General features: G+C 42.4%; 1 protein-coding gene across 1 annotated transcript in view; it reads left to right on the top strand.

The window, feature by feature from the left end:
* CYRIB (CYFIP related Rac1 interactor B) overlaps positions 1 to 20,164 on the top strand; it is a 142,663-nt gene that overhangs the window by 44,165 nt on the left and 78,334 nt on the right. Inside the window, 1 exon segment of the mRNA XM_049765588.1 lies at positions 1,208 to 1,254. The gene's annotated coding sequence lies outside the window, so the exon portion shown is untranslated.

Below are 20,164 nucleotides of genomic sequence, written 5' to 3'. Positions count from 1 at the left end.
TCCCTGAGTGTAGAACCTGGAATCAATCCTGATCACAGAGCCAGAAGTAAATCTATGTGCTACTGGGTCTGACCTCCAAACAAGAAATAACTTCTAGGAGTGGTTGATATGATTTAGGGATGGTTTTGCAGGGCAAATAGGCAGGGTTCTCAAATCTTATAGAAGTAAAATGAACCGGGGCCGGGTAGGTGGCGCTGGAGGTAAGGTGTCTGCCTTGCAAGCGCTAGCCAAGGAAGGACCGCGGTTCGATCCCCCGGCGTCCCATATGGTCCCTCCAAGCCAGGGGCGATTTCTGAGCACATAGCCAGGAGTAACCCCTGAGCGTCAAACGGGTGTGGCCCAAAAACCAAAAAAAAAAAAAAAAAAAAAAAAAGAAGTAAAATGAACCTGCTGACGAGGCTTCCTATTTGTTGTTTCAGTAACCTATGAAAAGCAAAGAGAAAACAGACAGGTGACTAAAGACTGAATCAGAATAAAAGTCAGTAGGAAAAGTCATTGTTTTTCATGAAGTCAGTGGCCCATTTCTGCAGACATGGTTTCTCTCCCTTCTGAGTGTTACTGTGTTTGTATGAGATATTGAACTAGGATTGCATGAAAATTCTTTTGGGTTCTTAACTTTTTGTCTTTGTTCGAGCTGTTCAGGCTGGCAAGGAGGGTGTAAATGCTTTTTTCCCCTTTCTCTGGTAAAGAAACCTAAAACAGGAAGTGATTCAGAAGCAAAATGACTAAAGCTAGATTAAGTTCAAGTTGAGCTGAATGTTCTCAGGGGCCAAGACTTACAGCCATATGTAAATGAGAGTCCAAGAGTTCATTACTTTAAGATTAAAAGCCTGAAAGAACTGTTAGGCCCAGCCCTCTGGTCTTCAGACAAGACAGGTCAGCCGGATCTCTATCCCTTTGTCTTACCAGTTTGGAATGGGGCTTGATTCTTAACTTGCTTTGTAACCCTCAAAGAGTTTCTTAACCTCCCTGAATTTTCACTTTATTTTCTTTTTTGAATCTCTATTTCTTTGTAATGTTAAAGACTATTTTGCATATTAATTGAGAAGACTGTTGTTGAAAATATGTTCTGTAAATTGTGATACATTTTGGGTTTGATGTTCCCAGAGAAATAATACTAGTGCCTAAGATTTACAGAAGGCTAGTAGTGTGCTGAGGACTGCCAAAACCTACTTAATTTCTCCTTTAACTCTATTTACAGGAAAAGAAACTGAGACCTGGAGTCTGAGTAATTCGTTCAAGTTTACCAAGTTGGTAAGTAACAGAGCTGGATATCATGGTGGCCATCGGGGTCTAAAGCTGAAAGCTCTGACATATCTTGTTGAAGCCTCCTAACAGTGCTAGAAAGTTGTGATCCAAAGAAAGGAAGTCTCTTGCTTAAGCCCACTCTGTTACTGAAGCATAGCTTTGTTCTCTTAGGCTGCTATAACAATGCTAAGATGGGTACATATGCTAACAGATTTTTTTTTCCTCCTTGTAGTTATTGTGGTTGACAAGTCCATGGTCTTGTTTCAGTAGATTCTGTGTCATGAAGGCCCTGGTTTTGACAGGACATTTGAGAGGTGGTCATAACCAGCAGTGCTCAAGAGTTACTCCATATTCTCTCTCAGTAATTACTCCTGGTAGTACTTGGGGGACCATATAAGATGCTGGGAAATCGAACCTGGATTAGGCATATGTAAGGCAAGCACCCTTTCTAGACCAGACCCTGAACACTATATAAGCTCCCCCAGTGGAAGGAGTGTGGATGATCTCTTGGGTTCTCTTGATTAAGGGCACTAATAAGGACTCCAATTTATGACCTCCTAAAGGCTACCTCCAAACACCAACACATCAGAGATTAGGTTTTAAGACTTGAGTTGTGGGGGACACATACGCAATTCCACGCAGCGGTAGATTTAGTATGCATATTCAGCAGCATGACTCTGTAAATTCTTATAAAGATCCTCTTGGAACGCCAGTGTGTGAGTCTGAATTTCCTCTTTCCACATAAGGCCCTTCCTCTTCTTCATTTTCTTTCTCTCAGTTTTCTGAACTCCTTATTCCCCCTCCATTTAACTGCCTGGATGCAGGAGAGGTAAAGTAATAGAATGAAATCAGCTGGCAGAATGTTTATGCAATTATTTCTCATGCATACTTTTAGCTTTTAATTGAGGCATAACCTATATACTGAATAACACTCAAATATTAATCATTTGACTCGAAGAATTAATTATATGTCACATCTTTGATAATACTCAGATCAAATAATATAAATTTTTCAGGCATCTAAGGAAGCTCCTTAACTGCTAGTCTAACTTTAAATAGTTATATCATGGAGTCATGATGCTAAATTGTCCATATTTAAATATACTTGCTCAAGTAAAAGAAACCAGGGCTTAAATTTATAGGACAGGACCCTACATGTGGCCAAGTCTAGTTGGATCTGTTTCATTTCATACAGTCCCTTAAGCACTCCAAGAAGCAAACTCCACAGAACTAGAAGTATGCCTGGCACTTTTGGAAATTTCTCCTCAAAACTGAACCAGTCCAAAAAGAAAAGTAAACCAAAGGGGGGGGGGGACACTTTAAGTAGTTGGGCAATCCTCCTCTTTCTACCAATCAGCATTCTTCCTGGTGTCTGAATGGGACACATACATCTACTATTCCATTGTTTCGTTTTTGTTTTTTGGCTTCTTTGAATCTTTGAGTTTGTCCCCTATGTTGATAGAGTTTAGTTATCACAGAACATGCCTCCAACATCTAAACCAGCTATTTTCCCTTGTTCAACTTATGACACTACATCCTTGCTTGAAAGGAAAAGTACCTGTGTTCACTTTAATGGGTAATGGTTTAGCACATCTCACCAATTTTTCAGAAAGACTTTTCAGGCTAGTCACTTATTTCATGGAAAAGAAAATCTTTTCAGTACAAGGAGTACTAGGAGTACTATTACCTGATGACTTTAGGAGTTAAATCCTTGAGTAAGATGTAGTTGTAATGTGTACAGAATTTATGCATCAGTAGTCGATTATATTAGATTTGGTGTCTGGGACACCAACCAGAATGGTGGACTGAATTGATTTGAGTGACTCTTTTTTCATAAAAAACAAAAGGGAAATCAAAGCCAAATGGTTATACGGATTGTATTCAGGGTAAATTATGGGCTTTTGTGGGGGAGGGGTTAAGATTCTAAGGAGGTGGTGACTCTAACAGGGGTCCTCAAACTTTTTAAACAGGGGGCCAGTTCACTGTCCCTCAGACCATTGGAGGGTCTGACTATAGTAAAAACAAAACTTATGAACGAATTCTTATGCACACTGCATATATCTTATTTTGCAATGAAGAAACAAAACAGATACAAATACAATATGTGGCCCGCGGGCCATAGTTTGAGGACCACTGCTCTAAAAAAAAGCAATCCTGGGACTAAGATAGAATTGAGTGCCCTGAGACTCTTAAATAACATTTCTTTATGAAAAGAAGCTAGGAAAACCAATGTTTGAAGAAACAAAGGAAATTTACTGTGAATAGGAAAAAGTTACTTACTAATGAAAAATTAAAAACATGGTAGGTATACTTGTGAATTTTTTATTTTTAGTGTCTTTGAGACATGATACCCTTCAAGCTGAAAAGTAACATTAAAAATAACCCCAGTACTATGAAAGTTCTTGGAACAAACACAACATCACCTTTTTTTTTTTTTTAAAAATAATGTCTTTATTTAAGCACCATGATTGCAAACATGTTTGTAGTTGAGTTTCAGTCATATAAAAGAACACACCTCTTCACTAATGCAGCCTTCCCACCACCCAATGTCTTCCATCTCACTCCTTCCCTTCCCCTGCCTGTATTCGAGACAGGCATTCAAGTTCTCTCACTCACTACACTACCTTTGTCATGATGGTTGTTAGTGTACTTATTTCTCTAACTGTACTCAGCACTCTTTGTGGTAAGCTTCATATTGTGGGCCAGTTCTTCCAGCCCTCATCTCTATTGTCTCTGGGTATTCTTCCAATAATGTCTTTTATTTTTCTTAAATTCCACAGATGAGTGAGACTATTCTGTTTCTCTCTCTCCCTCCCTCTGACTTATTTCACTCAGCATGATCGTTTCCATTTCCATCCATGTAGGAAAATTTCATGATTTCATTTTTCCTGACCACTGCATAGCATTCCATTGAGTAGATGTACCACAGTTTCTTTAGCTTCTCACCTGTTGTTGGGCATCTGAGTTGTTTCCAGAGTCTGGCTATTGTAAATAGCACTGTAATGAATATAAGTGTGAAGAAGGCATCTTTTGTGTTGTGTTTCTGTGATCCTAGGGTATATCCCTAGGAATGGTTTAGCTGGATCTTAGGGGACTTTTTTTTTTTAACTCAATCTCCTGGCTCTGCTCTCTAAAATTACTCCTGGCTAGGCTTGGGGGACCATATGGATGTTAGGGATCAAACAAGTGCCTTGCCCTCCTACTGTAGCTCTCGCTTATATACAGACATTTCTAGAATTTTTGTTGAGGAACTCCTATTGTATGGCTTCGTCCTTACATCCTTCACACTACTAGTTTCTCCAGTTTAACTCTGACTAGGCTATCAGAGCTGTTGGCCTAGGAGTGAGATGCAAAGATCTTGTGGCAATGAGAGCTAGTAGAACTCAATAGCAGGCTTAAATTTCTTTAAGGGGGATCATTGGATACTAAGGTCCAACCTGTGTGAGCCACATGCAAGACTGAGAAAGGTAGACTAGGTGCTTCTTTGAAATTCTAGTTATCCGGGAGGTGTTTCATATATCCGTTTGCTAATAATGCCCACCACCTTTCTTGAGACCAGGAGGAAGTGTTCTGCCAAGATTAGTTTCTTCAATGTCAGATTTCTTTTTGCTCTGGTAATCAGAGCTGTGTTCCTAGACCAAATGAATTGCTGAAATGTTTAGAAACAACAAAGGCCAGGGGTATTTGTCCTGCAGTGGCCCTTTTTTCTGACTTATTTATCTTATTTATAACCCTCCTTTTGTGATGTATCCTCAAAGTTCTAAGCAACACTAGCCACTTTTTTACTTTCCTAGTGACACCATGTTCTCAGAGGCGCTTTTACAGTGTCTATTGTTGTTTTCTGCCTTCAAACACATTTGTAAGCCATCATAAAATGTTTCGTGGAACCAGAGACTTGGGTTCCTCCTCGTTTCCTTTTTATCATTTGGTAGTAAATCTGGTAAATGGGTCATTCATCTTGAATGGGCGTTATGAAACTTTTATGATTATATCAACAGCTATCCAAGGGCAAGAAGAACTGGTGTGAAAATGTAAATTTATAGAATAGCAATTTAAAAATCAGACCTGACTATGATTTTAAAAAGTTGAAGGTTTAAGGGTTCAGTTGAAATTCTTTTTCTTTTTATCTTTATTTAAACACCGTGATTACAAACATGCCTGTAGTTGGGTTTTAGTCACAAAAAGAACACCCCCACCCCCTTCACCAGTGCCGTTGAAATTCTTACAGGGAATGGCTACCACTTTGCTGTCTCCTGAGATGCCGCTTTGTGCCCCACTCTTAAGAATCTCCTTAAGCACTCATAAGCACGATTGTCCTTCATGCAGTGTGCCATGGAGTGGTTTTAATGTACTGGAAGAAGAAAATATATCTACAGTGTTATTTTCACTCCCTGAACCAGTATTCTATCTTCCCCGTCTCAATGGAAATAGAATAGTTCAAATGTTATTTCTTATGAAGACTTTCCTGATAACCCTCAGGCAGGCTCCTTTCAATGTTTGGTATTTAATGAAAACATTTATTTTATTGACTTCGGAGAATGATAGTTGTTTATAATTCATCCATTGGAATGAGTGCCAGGAAAGATGGCCTGAATGATCTCTCTTGATCAGTGGACATTAGCATTATATCTCAGCACTAAAGATTTCACAAGTCAGGATTCTTTTTCTTATTTTTTAGAAGAGGGGACCGGTTTTTTGAACCACACCTGCTGATGGTCTGGGCCTACTCCAGGCTCTGTGCTCAACAGGTCACTCCGAGCAGTGCTTAGTAGACCATATATGCTGCTTGAGATAGAGCGAGGATTAGCCTGGTGCTCAAGGTTAGTTTCTTACTAAACACACACTCTCTCTCTCTGGCCATAGGGTTCTTTTGATCATTAAACAGAACCACAACTGAAGATGGAGACTACAGGAAGGGGGTTTGCTGGGTTTTGTCATTGAAAAGATCAGGGTTGGAACATGAAACATGGTTGCTTAAATGGTGTTGCAAAGGCTTAGAGTTTTTCTTCACCTCACAGCATTACCTACTGTTTCTTTTGGGGAACAGAGGCTTCTGGTAGCAAGATGGCTGTCAGCAATTATAGCAGAAGGGGAGACAAAAAAAAATCACCCTTTCAACAGTTCAGGGAAAGTCTTAGAATTGAGCCTCAGTGCCTCTGATTGGTCTTGTCTGAGTAACATGTTCATGCCCTAACCAATCCCTTGCAAGCTAGGGAAATGTGATTCTGATTGGTTCTTCTGGCTCAGATGCCTGCCCCTTAAAGGAGCTGGGGTAGAATCTGCATATCTCCCAGTGTACAATGACTGAGAATGAGTGAAGGTGGACCTTCTCCCAAAATAACCTGGCAATAGCGTGTGAATGGTGGGCAGGCAAAAGCTGGGATCTTTAATAGAGTAGGCTTTTAATCAGTGTTTACTCAGTTAATGAATTAACAGATGAATGAGCAAAAGAGAAGCATGCTGCTGATTCTGTGAGCTGGTTATACAATACCCAGAGTGGAATTTTAACAGATGGAGCCTTGGCTGAGAGGAGGGGTAGAAGAGAACTTTGAAAGCAAGTCATACAAGGATGGCATTAAATTAGCTCAAATACATAACAAGAAATAGGCTCAGGCATCTTCTGACAGCTCTTCGCTGCCTGCACAGTGCTCATAGACAAGCAACATATGCTTACTCCCTGCTTATGACATAGGAGCTGCATAAGACACTGCAGTTGTCACTACCTCATTTTCATTTCCATTAGACAAGCAATTGATGGTTCTTATGTAAAATCCCAAAACTAAAATAAAGAAAAAACAAAAGAACGTTTTCTTGTCATCTTAACCAGCGGGACTGGAGTGATGATAACACAGCAGTAGGGCATTTGCTTTGCACGCTGCTGACCCGAGAGGTACCCGGGTTCAATCCCTGGCATCCTCTATGGTGTTCCCCCCTCAACCTTCCAGGAGTGATTTGTGAGCACAGAGCCAGGAGGAACACCTGAGTGCGTCCTGGTATGGCCCAAAAACAAAAACAAAACAAAACAAAAAGAGATCTTCGAGCAATGGCCCCAAACACACACACACACACACACACACACACACACACACACACACACACACACACACACACACACGAGATCTTAACCAGCTAGGTAGGACCAGTTATTGTTAGTATTTTGGTATGTAACCTTTTAATCATTTTTATTTGTAGCTGCATTTAAAAGCTGTTTTTAAGTGCCAGAAAGACAGCTTGCCTTGCACACAGTTGACCTGAGTTGGATCCCAGCACCATTTATGGTCCCCTGAGAGATTTTATTTTTGATTTTTTATTGAGACCAATGTGAATTACAGGTCTTTCACAGTTGTATTTCCAGCACATAGTAACAGTGAATTGGGGCCATTCTCACCACCAGTGTTGACCTTCCACCATAGGTCCCAGCATGCATCCCAAATCTCCACCCTTAGCCCCTGCACTGCTAGTGTAACAGGTCCATTTTTTTTTTTTTTTTGGTTTTTCGGCCACACCATTTGATGCTCAGGGGTTACTCCTGGCTAAACGCTCAGAAATTGCCCCTGGCTTGTGGGGACCATATGGGATGCCGGGGGATCAAACTGCGGTCCTTCCTTGGCTAGCGCTTGCAAGGTAGATACCTTACCCCTAGCGCCACCTCGCCGGCCCCAACAGGTCCATTTTTGTGTTGAGCTTGTTTCAGTTTCGGTCTCTTGAGTGATTCTTAATCAAGGAGCCAGGAGTAAGCCTGCGCACTACAGGTGTGGTTCCTCAAAAAAACAAAGGAAAACATAATTGTATTTTATATTGATAACTGACTTTCTCTAGGAAGGAAAATTGTGACTAAGGATATTTAGGCACTCACATCACAATCAAGACTATGAGGTCAATTTTGCCATACAGAAAAAAAGTGGGTGCATTTTCACATGGCTTTATTATCCAGAAAGGATATAGCTGTTATTGCTCTTATTTTGTAGGAGGGAGGAAACTCAGGCTTGGCATGAGCTGTGATATGAATTTAGGCGCATATGATGGCTTCTGTTCTATGAACTGTTTTAGCCATGCTCAGTGGTACAGGCCGTGCTGTGCTGAGTTTGATTCTCAGCACCAATAACAACATGAGTCTTATAAGCTTCTTCTTGCCTTTCTGATTCAGACATATCTGATGAGAAGGCTTTATGAGGTTCTGAAACTCCTTTAATTTCAGCGAACCTTATGCATCCTGCCATCCTTGTATGATGTGCTTTCAAAGCTTTCTTGGTAAATTTCTTTTGACTATTTTTAATTTGGGGGGAATATGGAGATCACAGCTGTCTGTGCACAGGGCTGACTCTTTTTTAGAAATCACTCCTGGTTTGGGGGACCTTATGGGATGCCGGGGATGGAACCGCGGTCCGTCCTGGGTCAGCTGCTTGCAAGGCAAATGCCCTACCGCTGTGCCATCGCTCCGGCCCCAGGGCTGACTCTTGACTTTGTGCTCAGGAATCACTTTTTGTGGTACTATGGACTTTATGGGATCAAACTTAGGTCAGCTGTTTGCAAAGCAAGTGGCCTTACCTGCTCTATTATCCAGCTCTGGCGACTTACTTTTTTTTTTTTTTTTTTTTTTTGGTTTTTGGGCCACACCCGGCGGTGCTCAGGGATTACTCCTGGCTGTCTGCTCAGAAATAGCTCCTGGCAGGCACGGGGGACCATATGGGACACCGGGATTCGAACCAACCACCTTTGGTCCTGGATCGGCTGCCTGCAAGGCAAACGCCGAAGCTGTGCTATCTCTCCGGGGCCCAGCTTACTTATTTTAACTAAGTAATTATTAAAGGTCAGTTTTCAGAAACTCTTTTAGGCCCAAGTTAGCAGGTGACCCAGACCAATGAGAGTTCTTACCCCCAGAGAACTTGATGCCTGAGTTAAACCACTGGTGTTTATGTCTGATGCTTTTATCAGTGATTCCTTTAGGCATGCTTGAGAATGTCATTTAGGATGTTTTTAAGGGTCAGAAAACCCTACTCCAATTACATAGTTGGTAGAAGCAATTGAGTGTCTCCTGGAACCAAAACATGGGGGGATTGAATAGGTTTCAGGCACACTTTGATTATGGTTTCATATCTTTGTGATTCTGTTGGCACTGCTCTTGTGTCTGTTGGCTCGGGTTGACTATAGAGGGTTGCTGACAGGGCTCCTGCATTGTTCAAGGCCAAGAAACACCCAATACTACAACGTGCTTTAAGAAGTGTAGAAGAGGGCCCAGAGAGATAGCACAGTGGCGTTTGCCTTGCAAGCAGCCGATCCAGGACCAAAGGTGGTTGGTTCGAATCCCGGTGTCCCTTATGGTCCCCCGTGCCTGCCAGGAGCTATTTCTGAGCAGACAGCCAGGAGTAACCCCTGAGCAACGCTGGGTGTGGCCCAAAAACAAAACAAAACAAAACAAAGCAAAAGAAGTGTAGAAGAGAATGGTTTGAGACCAGGCTGCCAGTATGCCAATTGGTGTACATTCAGAAAGAGCTTTGCTCTTGCTTCAAAGTCACACACAATGTTTTTGAACTCCCTATTGGCCTCTTAACCAGTCATGGTGGCAATGGAAATAGGATAATCTGGATTGCTCCATTCAGTATTCAGTCCTGGAACTAGAAATGATGTGTAGAGGACCAAAGATACTGGTTGAGGAACTACAATTTCTAAGTAGGCATTAAGTAAGATCTGAGTCTAGACAGTGAGTTTGGAATTACTTCTTAAGAAGTCCCTCTACTAGACAACTTCTTTGAGAATGTCATTTAGCATGCTTTTTAAGGGTCAGAAAACCCTACTCCAATTACATAGTTGGTAGAAGCAATTGAGTGTTTCCTGGAACCAAAACATGGGGAGTTTGGATAGGTTTCAGGCATACGTTGATTATGGTTTCATATCTTTGTGATTTGGTTAATACTGAGAGAAAGGACATTTATGTGTTTTGAATGTTAAGGGCTTGACATGTATTTCCCTTAGTGCTTACAAGGTCCCTTTCTAGTTGGTAAACAATTCTATTTTATAGACAAGTTCAGAGAGCTTCACTTGATGGTTACCATCACACACCTAAAAGAATAGCAGTGGACCCCACATTCTTCCATCCTCTTTTTGTTATGTTTGTAGAGGAAATAGATTGTTAACAGAGACCCTACAAAGGATGTGTAATGAATCCTCTGCAATAATCAGGACCTTGAGAGTAGTTAGTGTTTTTCATTTCAAGCTTTTATTAGAAAAATCCCATCTGCTTCTTTCTTTAACTAATTCTCAATGCAAGGAAAGCTCTTCTCCCAGGTCCAGATAAGAAACACATAATTGAATGAGCTTTGGGAAAAGCACCGCCATTGTCAGCTCACAATGCAACAGAAGAGATGGCTGCATTCAGATAATTTCACAAAATGATTTCTCTTTCCTTTTGACATTACTGCCTGAGGCTGCCATTCAGTTTTAAAGTAATAGAGTAACTGTTATGTAATGGTATACAATGCTTCTTCCCCTGGGCCCAAGTTAACTTGCATGTTCAAAATACTGAATACATTTTTTTAAGAGTTTATATACAGCCACTATGATTCCAAAATTAAGCTGCCAAACAAGGACAGATAAGTTGTATTTTCTGCTTTCCTTTAAAGACTCATCAGATCAGGACATGATTAAGCAAAAATCACTTCTGTGCTGGTAGTTAATTATATGTGTTCATGGTACTTACTCCCTGCACCCCATTATACATGTCTGGAATTTGCTGAAAGGCTACTCAATGATCCATAGGTCTCCGACTTTGAGGTGCCATTTCATCCTTTGGAATATGAACAAAATGAGGAAATCAGGACTAGAAAAGTAGTATGGAGGCTTTAGGTGCTTGCTTTGCAAATGGCCATCCCTGGCTCCATCCCTGGCATTGCATGATACCCTGAGCATCACTGGAAGACCCCAACCCTTTCTGAGGTGACCTTGGTAGTTTGTAACACTACAGGCTTGAGCAGCACCATATCTCTGGCATCGAACTGCTGGCCCACTTGAGCATGAATTGCTGAGAAGGGATTCCAGGCCTTCTGAGCACAGCTTGGGAGATTATTCCCCTCTGCCCAACTCCCAACCAATAAAGAGGAAATTATGGTGGTAGTCAGAAACAAGTGGATGCATAGGATTTTCAAGTGAGGTTATGTGCTTATTGAGTTTTGTCTGCTTTTCATTTTTTAACTGGTTGTATCTAATGATAGTTAATTGATTTACCCACATTTCTACTGTTATCTATTATATTTGGGCAAAGAGATGTGAAAAGCATAGACTCACTAACATTCAGTGCCTTCTTTTGCTAGTCAGATATCTGCTCAATCTGACCACACTAGTTGGGATTTGACGATTTGGGTTTTTGAGCTACTCTAGGCCTGGTTAACTTGTTAAAACTAGATCTTGGGAAACATATGAAGTAGGAGGAGATAGGATACTCACCAACTATGTTAAATGAATACATTAAATGAATAGGCCAAGTCATGTGTTGAGCCTAGAGGCCAGCGCTGTGGTAGATCACAAGGCTGTGATTTAGGCTGTGATTTGGTCCTGCAGCAAAACCTTGTCCACCCTGGCATGACTCATGACACCAGTGGTGGCACGTTTAGAGAACCTGGGAGCAGGTCAGAATATTGGAAGCAGCTATGCATAGAGGTAAGCCTTGGTATCTCTATGTCACTCCAAACTTGTTTGTACCTCTGTGCCTTAAAATCACATGGGAATCTTTTTTGTTTGTTTTTGATCACAACCAGTGGTGCTCAGGGATGCTCCTAGCTCTGTACTTAGGAATAACTCCTGGTGGTGCTCGAGGGACTATATGGGGTGCTGGGGATTGAACCTGGGGAGTCACGTGTGAGACAAGCACCTTACCTACTGGACTATTGCTCTGGCTCCCAATTTGTTTGTTTTGGGGCCACACCTGATGTTGGGTGGGGACTGCTCCCAGATCTGTACTTGGAGGCTATGCAGGAAGTTCTCAGGAGACTATGCAGTGCCAGGGATGTAACTGGGGTTTTCCATATGCAAAATCCTCTTTGCGTGTCCTCAGTCCATTGAGCTAGTTCTCTGGCTTTTACTAGGGAAACTTTAAAATGCTAAAGCTGGAGACACATATTAAACTGAATGAATTCACTTAGTTGGGGTGGGACACAGCACAGCAGTGCTTAGGGTCTCCTAGTATTTGATTTAGGAACTACTGATCTGTGAGTATCATCATAACAGCATTGTATTATTGAAGAGGAGTGGGGATTTGGTAATGGTGGCAGGACTGGCCATTCTTGTCATTCACTTGATTATTGGATGATCATTATCTATCTCATCATATCTATACTACAGTTTTGCAAGACAACTGTGGGAATGGTTGGAGTAGGAGAGGAGTGGGTCTATTTTTCTTTTTTTTTATGTTTTTGGTTGTTGGGCCATTGTCAGGAGTGCTCAGGAGTGATTCCTAGCTCTGCACTCAGGAGGAATCAACCCAGGTGAGCTCAGGGGACCATATGGGATGTTTAGGCTCAAATCTACTTCAGTCGACACCCTGCCTGCTGTACTATCTCTCCAGGCCCAAGAGTTCCTAATTATTTAAACCACTGTCAGTTGTCTCAGATTGTCAAGTAAAGTCCAGGAAGATAGAGTGGGGGAACTCATTGTTGACTCCAGAGTAACCACTGCGGTCATGTTCGGGTCATCATTTAGGGATTCTTGGTTTCCACAACATAACCCAGTGAATCCTGGTGGACACAACCATCCTTTTAATAACCACATTAGATTCAAAGGTCGATATTCAGAAACATGTTTAGAAAGTTATAAGTTGAAAGCGAGTTTCTTTTGGTTTGTGGCTTTAAAAGAAAGATAGGCATGTAGTAAACCAGGCTATTAATCATGGGTTAGTTGGTTCGACTGTCAAAAATATTCTGTATGCATTTAAGAATCAGGTGGAATAAAAGAATAAAACATTAGCTTGTATTTTTTTATGGGACTTTCTCAATGGGGAACACTATTCTCGACAGCCTCATCTTCTGCTAGTCTTCTGGATACATCCTGGAAGGCTTGTCAGGTGGAAGTGAGAGGTGCTTTACCAGAAGTTGAAACACAGGAGTGAAATTAGGTTTGAGATAATAATCCAGTTTCTACACAGAGACATGACCTGAGTAGGATGTTTACTTGAGAGAAGAAGGGAGTATTGGGAAGAATGAATGATAGCACAGGAAATCCAGGGGGCAAAGACACTGCAATAGGAAGTAGTATTTATAGGAACTCTGTAAGAATTTTAATCTCACCACAAAGAAAGTTAGTACCATTTGGTACTAACTGTATATAATATTAGGATAGCCTATAAGATTCTGTTTTTCTCCATTTGTTTACTAATCATTCAGCACACATTTTCTTTTTTCTTCTTTGGAAGAGATTTCTGTGTTATGAAAGTCAAAGCAGGGTTACAGTTTGATTGACCTCCTTCAACCCCCCAAAATCATGAAACATCCTATCAAATGCTGCATAGGGCTTAGTAGAGATTATTTTAGTAGGACTCTATTGATGTTTCTATAATCCGGGCCAACCTTTGGAAATGAACTTAGCAATTTCTAACAATGTAGATGGGGAACTCTGTGATCTCTCGTCTGCTTCAGAGTCCAGACCTGGAGGACTGTGCTCTTGTGAGCAACCGTCTCCCCAACTGCCTCCTGGACCTCTTAGACTCTCCATCTTCTTATAAAATGTTGGGTTAAAGTGAATTTTAGGGATTCTACTTCAAAAATCAGAAATTCTGATGCAGGTACACCTGAGGACAGGCAAACTGTTAACTTAAAATACTAACACAAACATGAACACCATAGATATTATCTTCACCATGTTTGGGTGGGTTCTGACAAGAACGGAATTCGAGCAAGGGAGTTCTGGTTTTGGCCTGAAAAGTGCAGGAGGGAGAGGTGCTTTGCATGAAAACCTGCATTCCACTATGAAATCAGCACCTGCTTTTTAGAGAGGAAACCAGTTCAACTTGGACTATATTGGTTCTCTCATGGGCGTTGTTTATTTTTGTTTTAAAATTTGTTTTCTGTCACATCTCCTTTTCTGAAGCATTCAGAAACCCAAAGTTTAACGAGAACGAACTCTTTCCCCAGTCTTGGCTAATGTTTGACTTAACCTCCATTGTTCTGTCTGAAACTCCGTATTTCACTTCTTCAGACAGTCAGTGGCCTAATAATTGTTTTGGCTACTTTGGAGAGAGTTTAAATCTCACCTCCTGGTGCTGCTTATCTGATCGCCTGGTTCCTGGGCCACTGCCAGATTGTGGGTTCAGAGGAGGGTTAAAGCCTGAAGCCTGGGTTGTCTCTGGCTGGACTGATGCCATCCCTTTGGCCAGCTGCAACTGTTGGAGTGCCTGACTGCAGCCAGGCATGGTGCCAGGCTCTGTGTGAGCCCTTGGAGATAGTGGCAGCAGAACAGCATGGCCTCTGCCCTCTCAGAGCCCACAGTGCTCAAGGAAGTACACAAATTTTCAAACAATTACAATTATGTCATGTGCTATAAACAAAAAGCACAGGGTGCGGAGGACTTCCGCAGCTGGGGAGTTGACCTGGTTTGTGCAAAGTGGCAAAGGCAGCACATGATAAAGGACTCAGGTAACAGGAGAGTGGAATTCAGTGGAAAAGGCAAGATAGGACTAGATGAATGGTTAGAAAGGAAACCTGTAGGGGCTGGAGCCATAACATAGTGGGTAGGGTACTTGTCTAGCATGCAGCCGGCCCAGGTTCCATCCCTGGCATCCTATAGCACTGCCAGGACTGATTTCTAAGTGCAGAATTATGAATTACTCTTAAGCATTGCCAGGTGTGTCCTGCCCCCCAAAAAAAGGCCACAGACAAATCTGAGTGGGGGGGTGTTTCTCATCTCAGTGATTTTTTTTTTGATCTTTTGGGCCACACCCAGCAGTGCTCAGGGGTTACTCCTGGCTCTCTGTTCCTGGCTCAGGGGACCATATGGGATGCTGGGGATTGAACCAGTGTCCATCCCAGGTCAGCAGTGTGCAAGGCAAAAGCCCTACCACTGTGCTACCCCTCCAGCCCCTCATCTCAGTGATTTGATGAAGTTCAGAATAAGACTTCTGTGGACATCTCTCTGTTCTTCTCTCTAATGACTTCCTCACGCCAAAAAGGAATGGTTTCCTTGGAATTTCCAGGTCCATCTTATGTGCCATTCTTGGAATTTGGGTGCTATATGGTAGTAAGGATGTGTGTTGTCTGTTGCCTGGAAGGGGAGATGGAATTTGTGACTGTCTGGTTAATGGAAAGGCTCACCAGCTAATCTGCTTATGTGTGTCCGGTCCACACATCCACCGTAGAAGATGTGAGGTAGCTCAGGACCCCAGAATACGTAACGGGTGACAACTGCAGGTGCTGTTCTACTCAGGGTAAGCAAAGCTGTTCACAGGGACAACGAAGGGTGAAATCCAATCCTGGGTTTGGAGAAAGACCTGAAGAGATTGAGCACATGCTTTGTAGGTAGGAGCCCTGGGCTTGATCCTAGCACTACAGTGCTCCCCTGAGCACTCCCAGAAATGAGCCCTGAGCTTAGACAAGGAGGAAACCCCTGAGTACTTCAGGGTATTGCCATAAACAAAAGTGAGGGAAAAAATCCTAGCAATAATAAATAACTTTTAGAAAAAAGTTCAAGCTAAAATGGCCTCCTCTTGTTACCCTGATTTCCTTTTTGCCCCATGTGGTATGTCTTCCATTTTTGGATACTTTATCCTTTTTAGCCATATGCCTCTCATTTTTCTTCTGTGTACAAGTCTCCTTTTTTGAATCAGTATAGTTTTTTCAAAGATTTTATTTTATTTTATTTTATTTTATTTTGGGGTCTCTCCTAGGCAGATAGGTCAATGTCGGCTTTGGGTTACTAAGGAATACCAGGAAAATGGTGGTTGGGGCCTCCATGGCTATATTTTTTGTTTGCTTTGGGGAAACATCCAGTGGTTCTCAGGGTTTACTTCTGACTCTACTTAGGGATCACTTCTGGTGGGCTCAGGGAACCATAGAAGGTGCTTGGGCTTGAACCAAGGCCTGCTGCATACAAGACAAATGTCCCACTTGCCCTACCGGTTCTTACTTGTGCTGTATTTGTTAGTAGGCTGGAGTGCCAGTGACAAGCAGAGTGTCAAACTTGGTCCTTCACATGCAAGATATTTGCCCCTGACCACTAGGCTATCTTAAGCATTTTATTTTTTATTGACGATAAAAATTGATTCATTCTCTCTTCTTATTCTGTTATCTATGTTGGGTTTTCACTTTTCTGATCCCACCTTCTTTCCTAGTTTCTGGACTTTCTGTTCTGGGATCCGTTTTTCATTTTGCTCTTTTAACTTAATGTTCACAGAATTTTCAATTAACAAATGTTCATCGATCTCCTACTACATCTCAGGGACTGTGCTAAATGCTTTACATGGAATACTTCTGACAGTATACCATCTACCATTACTTCCCTATTTTCACAGATGAGAAAATTAAGGCCTTCTAGCAAAGCTGTGTGTTCAGTGCCTGAGTGTTCGGTGTCCATGCTACACTGCCCTCTCAGCTCAACTTCTAAAACAGCAAATTCCAAAAACAAAGAGAGAGATAGATCACCAGACTTTTATTTAACTCTTAAAGAGTTTGCCAAGAATGTTGACAAATAGACTTGATGATGCATAATTACTGTTTTTTTGGAGGGATGCATATTGGCATCTTAATGTTTGGTCATTTCAGTCCATCTTCACAATCATTGTGAAATGAGGCAGTTTCCTTTATAGACAGGGCCAGAGGGATAGCTTAGAGGACTGGACCATATCATTTGCACACAGGGGACCCATCTTTGATTTCCCCAGCACCCCAAGGTCCTCTAATTATTACTGGGAGTTACTGCTTAGCAGCAAGCTGGGAATGACCTGATGTGACTTTCCAAAACAAAACAAAATTTTCTAGTTGAGTGATCTAGTATTGTAGATGGAGCTTGTAGATTGATTTTGAAATGACTGCATGCAGAGAGAGAGAGAGAGAGAGAGAGAGAGAGAGAGAGAGAGAGAGAGAGATAGTGGTGAGGCAGGAAGCAAAAGGGGAAAGCAGTATATGATGTCAACAGTGTTGGGATTCAGGTCAAACTACAGCTTCTTCGTCATCTTCCCCTTTCAATATCTCAATATTCTCACCTGAAAACTGGCAGAGAAAGCACCTCTCATCCTGCTGTTTTAGGATTGTGTGTGCTTCGTTTGTTTTGGAAGTGCTACACCCAATGGTGCTCAAGGGCTACTCCTGGTTCTTTCCTCAGAGGTTACTCCCGAAGGTGTTTAGGAACCTGGATGTGGTGCTAGTTTCAAACCGGGGTTGGTCACATGGAAGCATCAACCCTACCTATTTCTCCCGCTCAACCACTGTCAGGACTGAATGATCAAATGGGCAAAGTCACTGTGTTCAAACCCACGGAAGCTAAAGGCCATTTAAAGCAGGCCTCTTCTCTCTAAGCAGAGGGCTTCTGTAAAACACAGGAAACCTTTTGAAAAATTGGTGCTAAATCTGGCACTTGAGAGGTAGCAGAGGAAATAAGATACTTGCCTTGCACACAGCTAATACCAACTGGATCCCAGTATTACTGTGGTCCACTGAGTTCAGAGCCAAAAGTAATTCCAAAACATTACTCTGTGTGTGTGTGTGTGTGTGTGTGTGTGTGTGTGACTCAAAAACCAAACCAAACCAGAAAACTTGAGATAAATCAATAGTCTTTCATATGACCCAGGCGTCTCTTTTTTATAGATAAAATTCATCTTTGTCTTCCATAGGGGTTGGGTTAGGGCAGATCATGTGCGTGCGTGTGTGAGTGTGTGTGTGTGTGTGTGTGTGTGTGTGTGTATACATGCTATGTGAATAGTATAATAGCAAACATTCTGAGTCACAGTGGAACAGTACTTGCCTATTGGAGGTGCACCCAGCCATTTCTTCCTTTCCTTCCCACTCTACCTGTATGGCCTCTCATCTCCTTCAATAGAACCCATGGTGGATTGTACATATAGGTATCTCTTGCTCCTGCAGTCATATCTTGCTGCCTTGCCTTCCTAGGACCACCCTGGCCATGGGTGCAAAATTGCAGGGGCTGCAAAATTGCATACAAGTTGGAGAAGGAAACACAGAAATTAGTAGCACAGGAGGGGAATCTCATGATGTGGCTGGCACATGTCCCTGTGAAGGCTGAGTGGTCCTGCTTCATGTCTGCGGTGCCAGGTGGGTGTGGGAAGGCCTTTCCCTGGAGAGGCATGTCAGTCGAAATAGAAAATGCCAAGTGGTAGCCCTTTGTGCGTCTGGAGCACGTAGTGGGCTGAAAGAGCTGCTTGTAGAAAAGGGCACCGTGTCCTGAACTCCTGAATGCGCGCTTTTGGACTTTCTTGCAGCCAGCTCATCTCTAAGTGGGGCAATGGGCTTTGTCAACCCGTGGACCCACTTATCCCTCCTGGGAAACACTTGGCCTCAGGGTAGGGCTGAGGGTGGGGGATGAGTGAAGGCAAATGGCGAGCCCTAGTTTTTTGATTATCGTCTTGGCAAGGAAACCAGCACTTTATTTCTGTCTCCGGTATCAGCAGAAGATTCCCAAATTGAGCTGGGCGTAGTCCTTGCTTCATCATATTTTAGCTTTGCTGACTGTAATTGTGCTTCTCTGGTTGATGGCGACACTAAAAACTCCAGGTGGTGAATGGGTGGTGGGGAAGACAGTTGTGTGAAATATAGCACCAAAGAAATACAAACAAATTTGAAAAAAATGGAGGGGGGGCAAAGTTTGTCAAGAGGAAAGTTCTTTATTAAATCATTCTTAACTTTACTGACATTTGGAGCACAAGGAGATTTTTGAAAAACACTTTTCAAGATGTTTCATATTTCAACATACCTAGTGGAGTATTTTACAACTTTACTAACAGAAATAGTGGAAGTACCCCCTTTTTTTGGTTTTGGGGCCACACCCAGTGACACTTAGGGGTTACTCCTGGCTATGCGCTCAGAAATCGCTCTTGGCTTGGGGGACAGAAATAGTGGAAGTACCCCCTTTTTTTTGGTTTTGGAGCCACACCCAGTGACACTCAGGGGTTACTCCTGGCTATGCGCTCAGAAATTGCTCCTGGCTTGGGGGACAGAAATAGTGGAAGTACCCCCCCCCCTTTTTTTGGTTTTGGGGCCACACCCAGTGACACTCAGGGGTTACTCCTGGCTATGCGCTCAGAAATCGCTCCTGGCTTGGGGGACCATATGGGATCGGGGATCGAACTGAAGTCCATCCTGAGCAGCTTCATGCAAGGCAAATGCCCTACTCGGTCGGCCCCGAAAGTGCCTTTTAAAGGAAAGGTTTTTATGATATATCACAAGGTAAAATACAGCAGATAAAATCCTATATGATTTGAATTAAACCATTTACAAGTTTTATTCCTTTTGTTTATTTTTGGGTCACACCTGGTGGTGCTCAGAGCTTACTCCTGGAATTATTTACTCAGTGAGAATCACTCCTGACATGTTCAGGGGGACTGGGACAAGTGTGGCTGGGAGCCGAGCTGGGGTTCATCACATGCAAGGCAAATGCTCTACTTGCTCTATTATCACTCCAACCATTTAAAGAAGTTGTTTTTGGGCCAGAGTGATTGCACAGCGTTAGGGCATTTGCCTTGTACGTGGCCAACACAGGACAGACCCCAGTTTGATTCCCAGCATCCCATATGGTCCCCCGAGCCTGCCAGGGGTGATTTCTGAGCACAGAGCCAGGAGTAACCTATGAGTGCCGATGGGTGTGATCCAGAAAAATGAAAAAAAAAAAGTTTTCATTTTTGGACCATAACCAGCAGCATTCAGGGCTTACTCTTGGCTCTGTATTCAGACATTACCCCTGGTGGGCTCAGATGACTTATGAGGAT

This window comes from Suncus etruscus, chromosome 19 (assembly GCF_024139225.1).
Source record: "Suncus etruscus isolate mSunEtr1 chromosome 19, mSunEtr1.pri.cur, whole genome shotgun sequence".
In the NCBI taxonomy this organism is placed as follows: Eukaryota; Metazoa; Chordata; class Mammalia; order Eulipotyphla; family Soricidae; genus Suncus; species Suncus etruscus.
The sequence above is the reverse complement of the archived record's forward strand: the minus strand, read 5'-3'. Positions and strand labels throughout refer to the sequence as shown.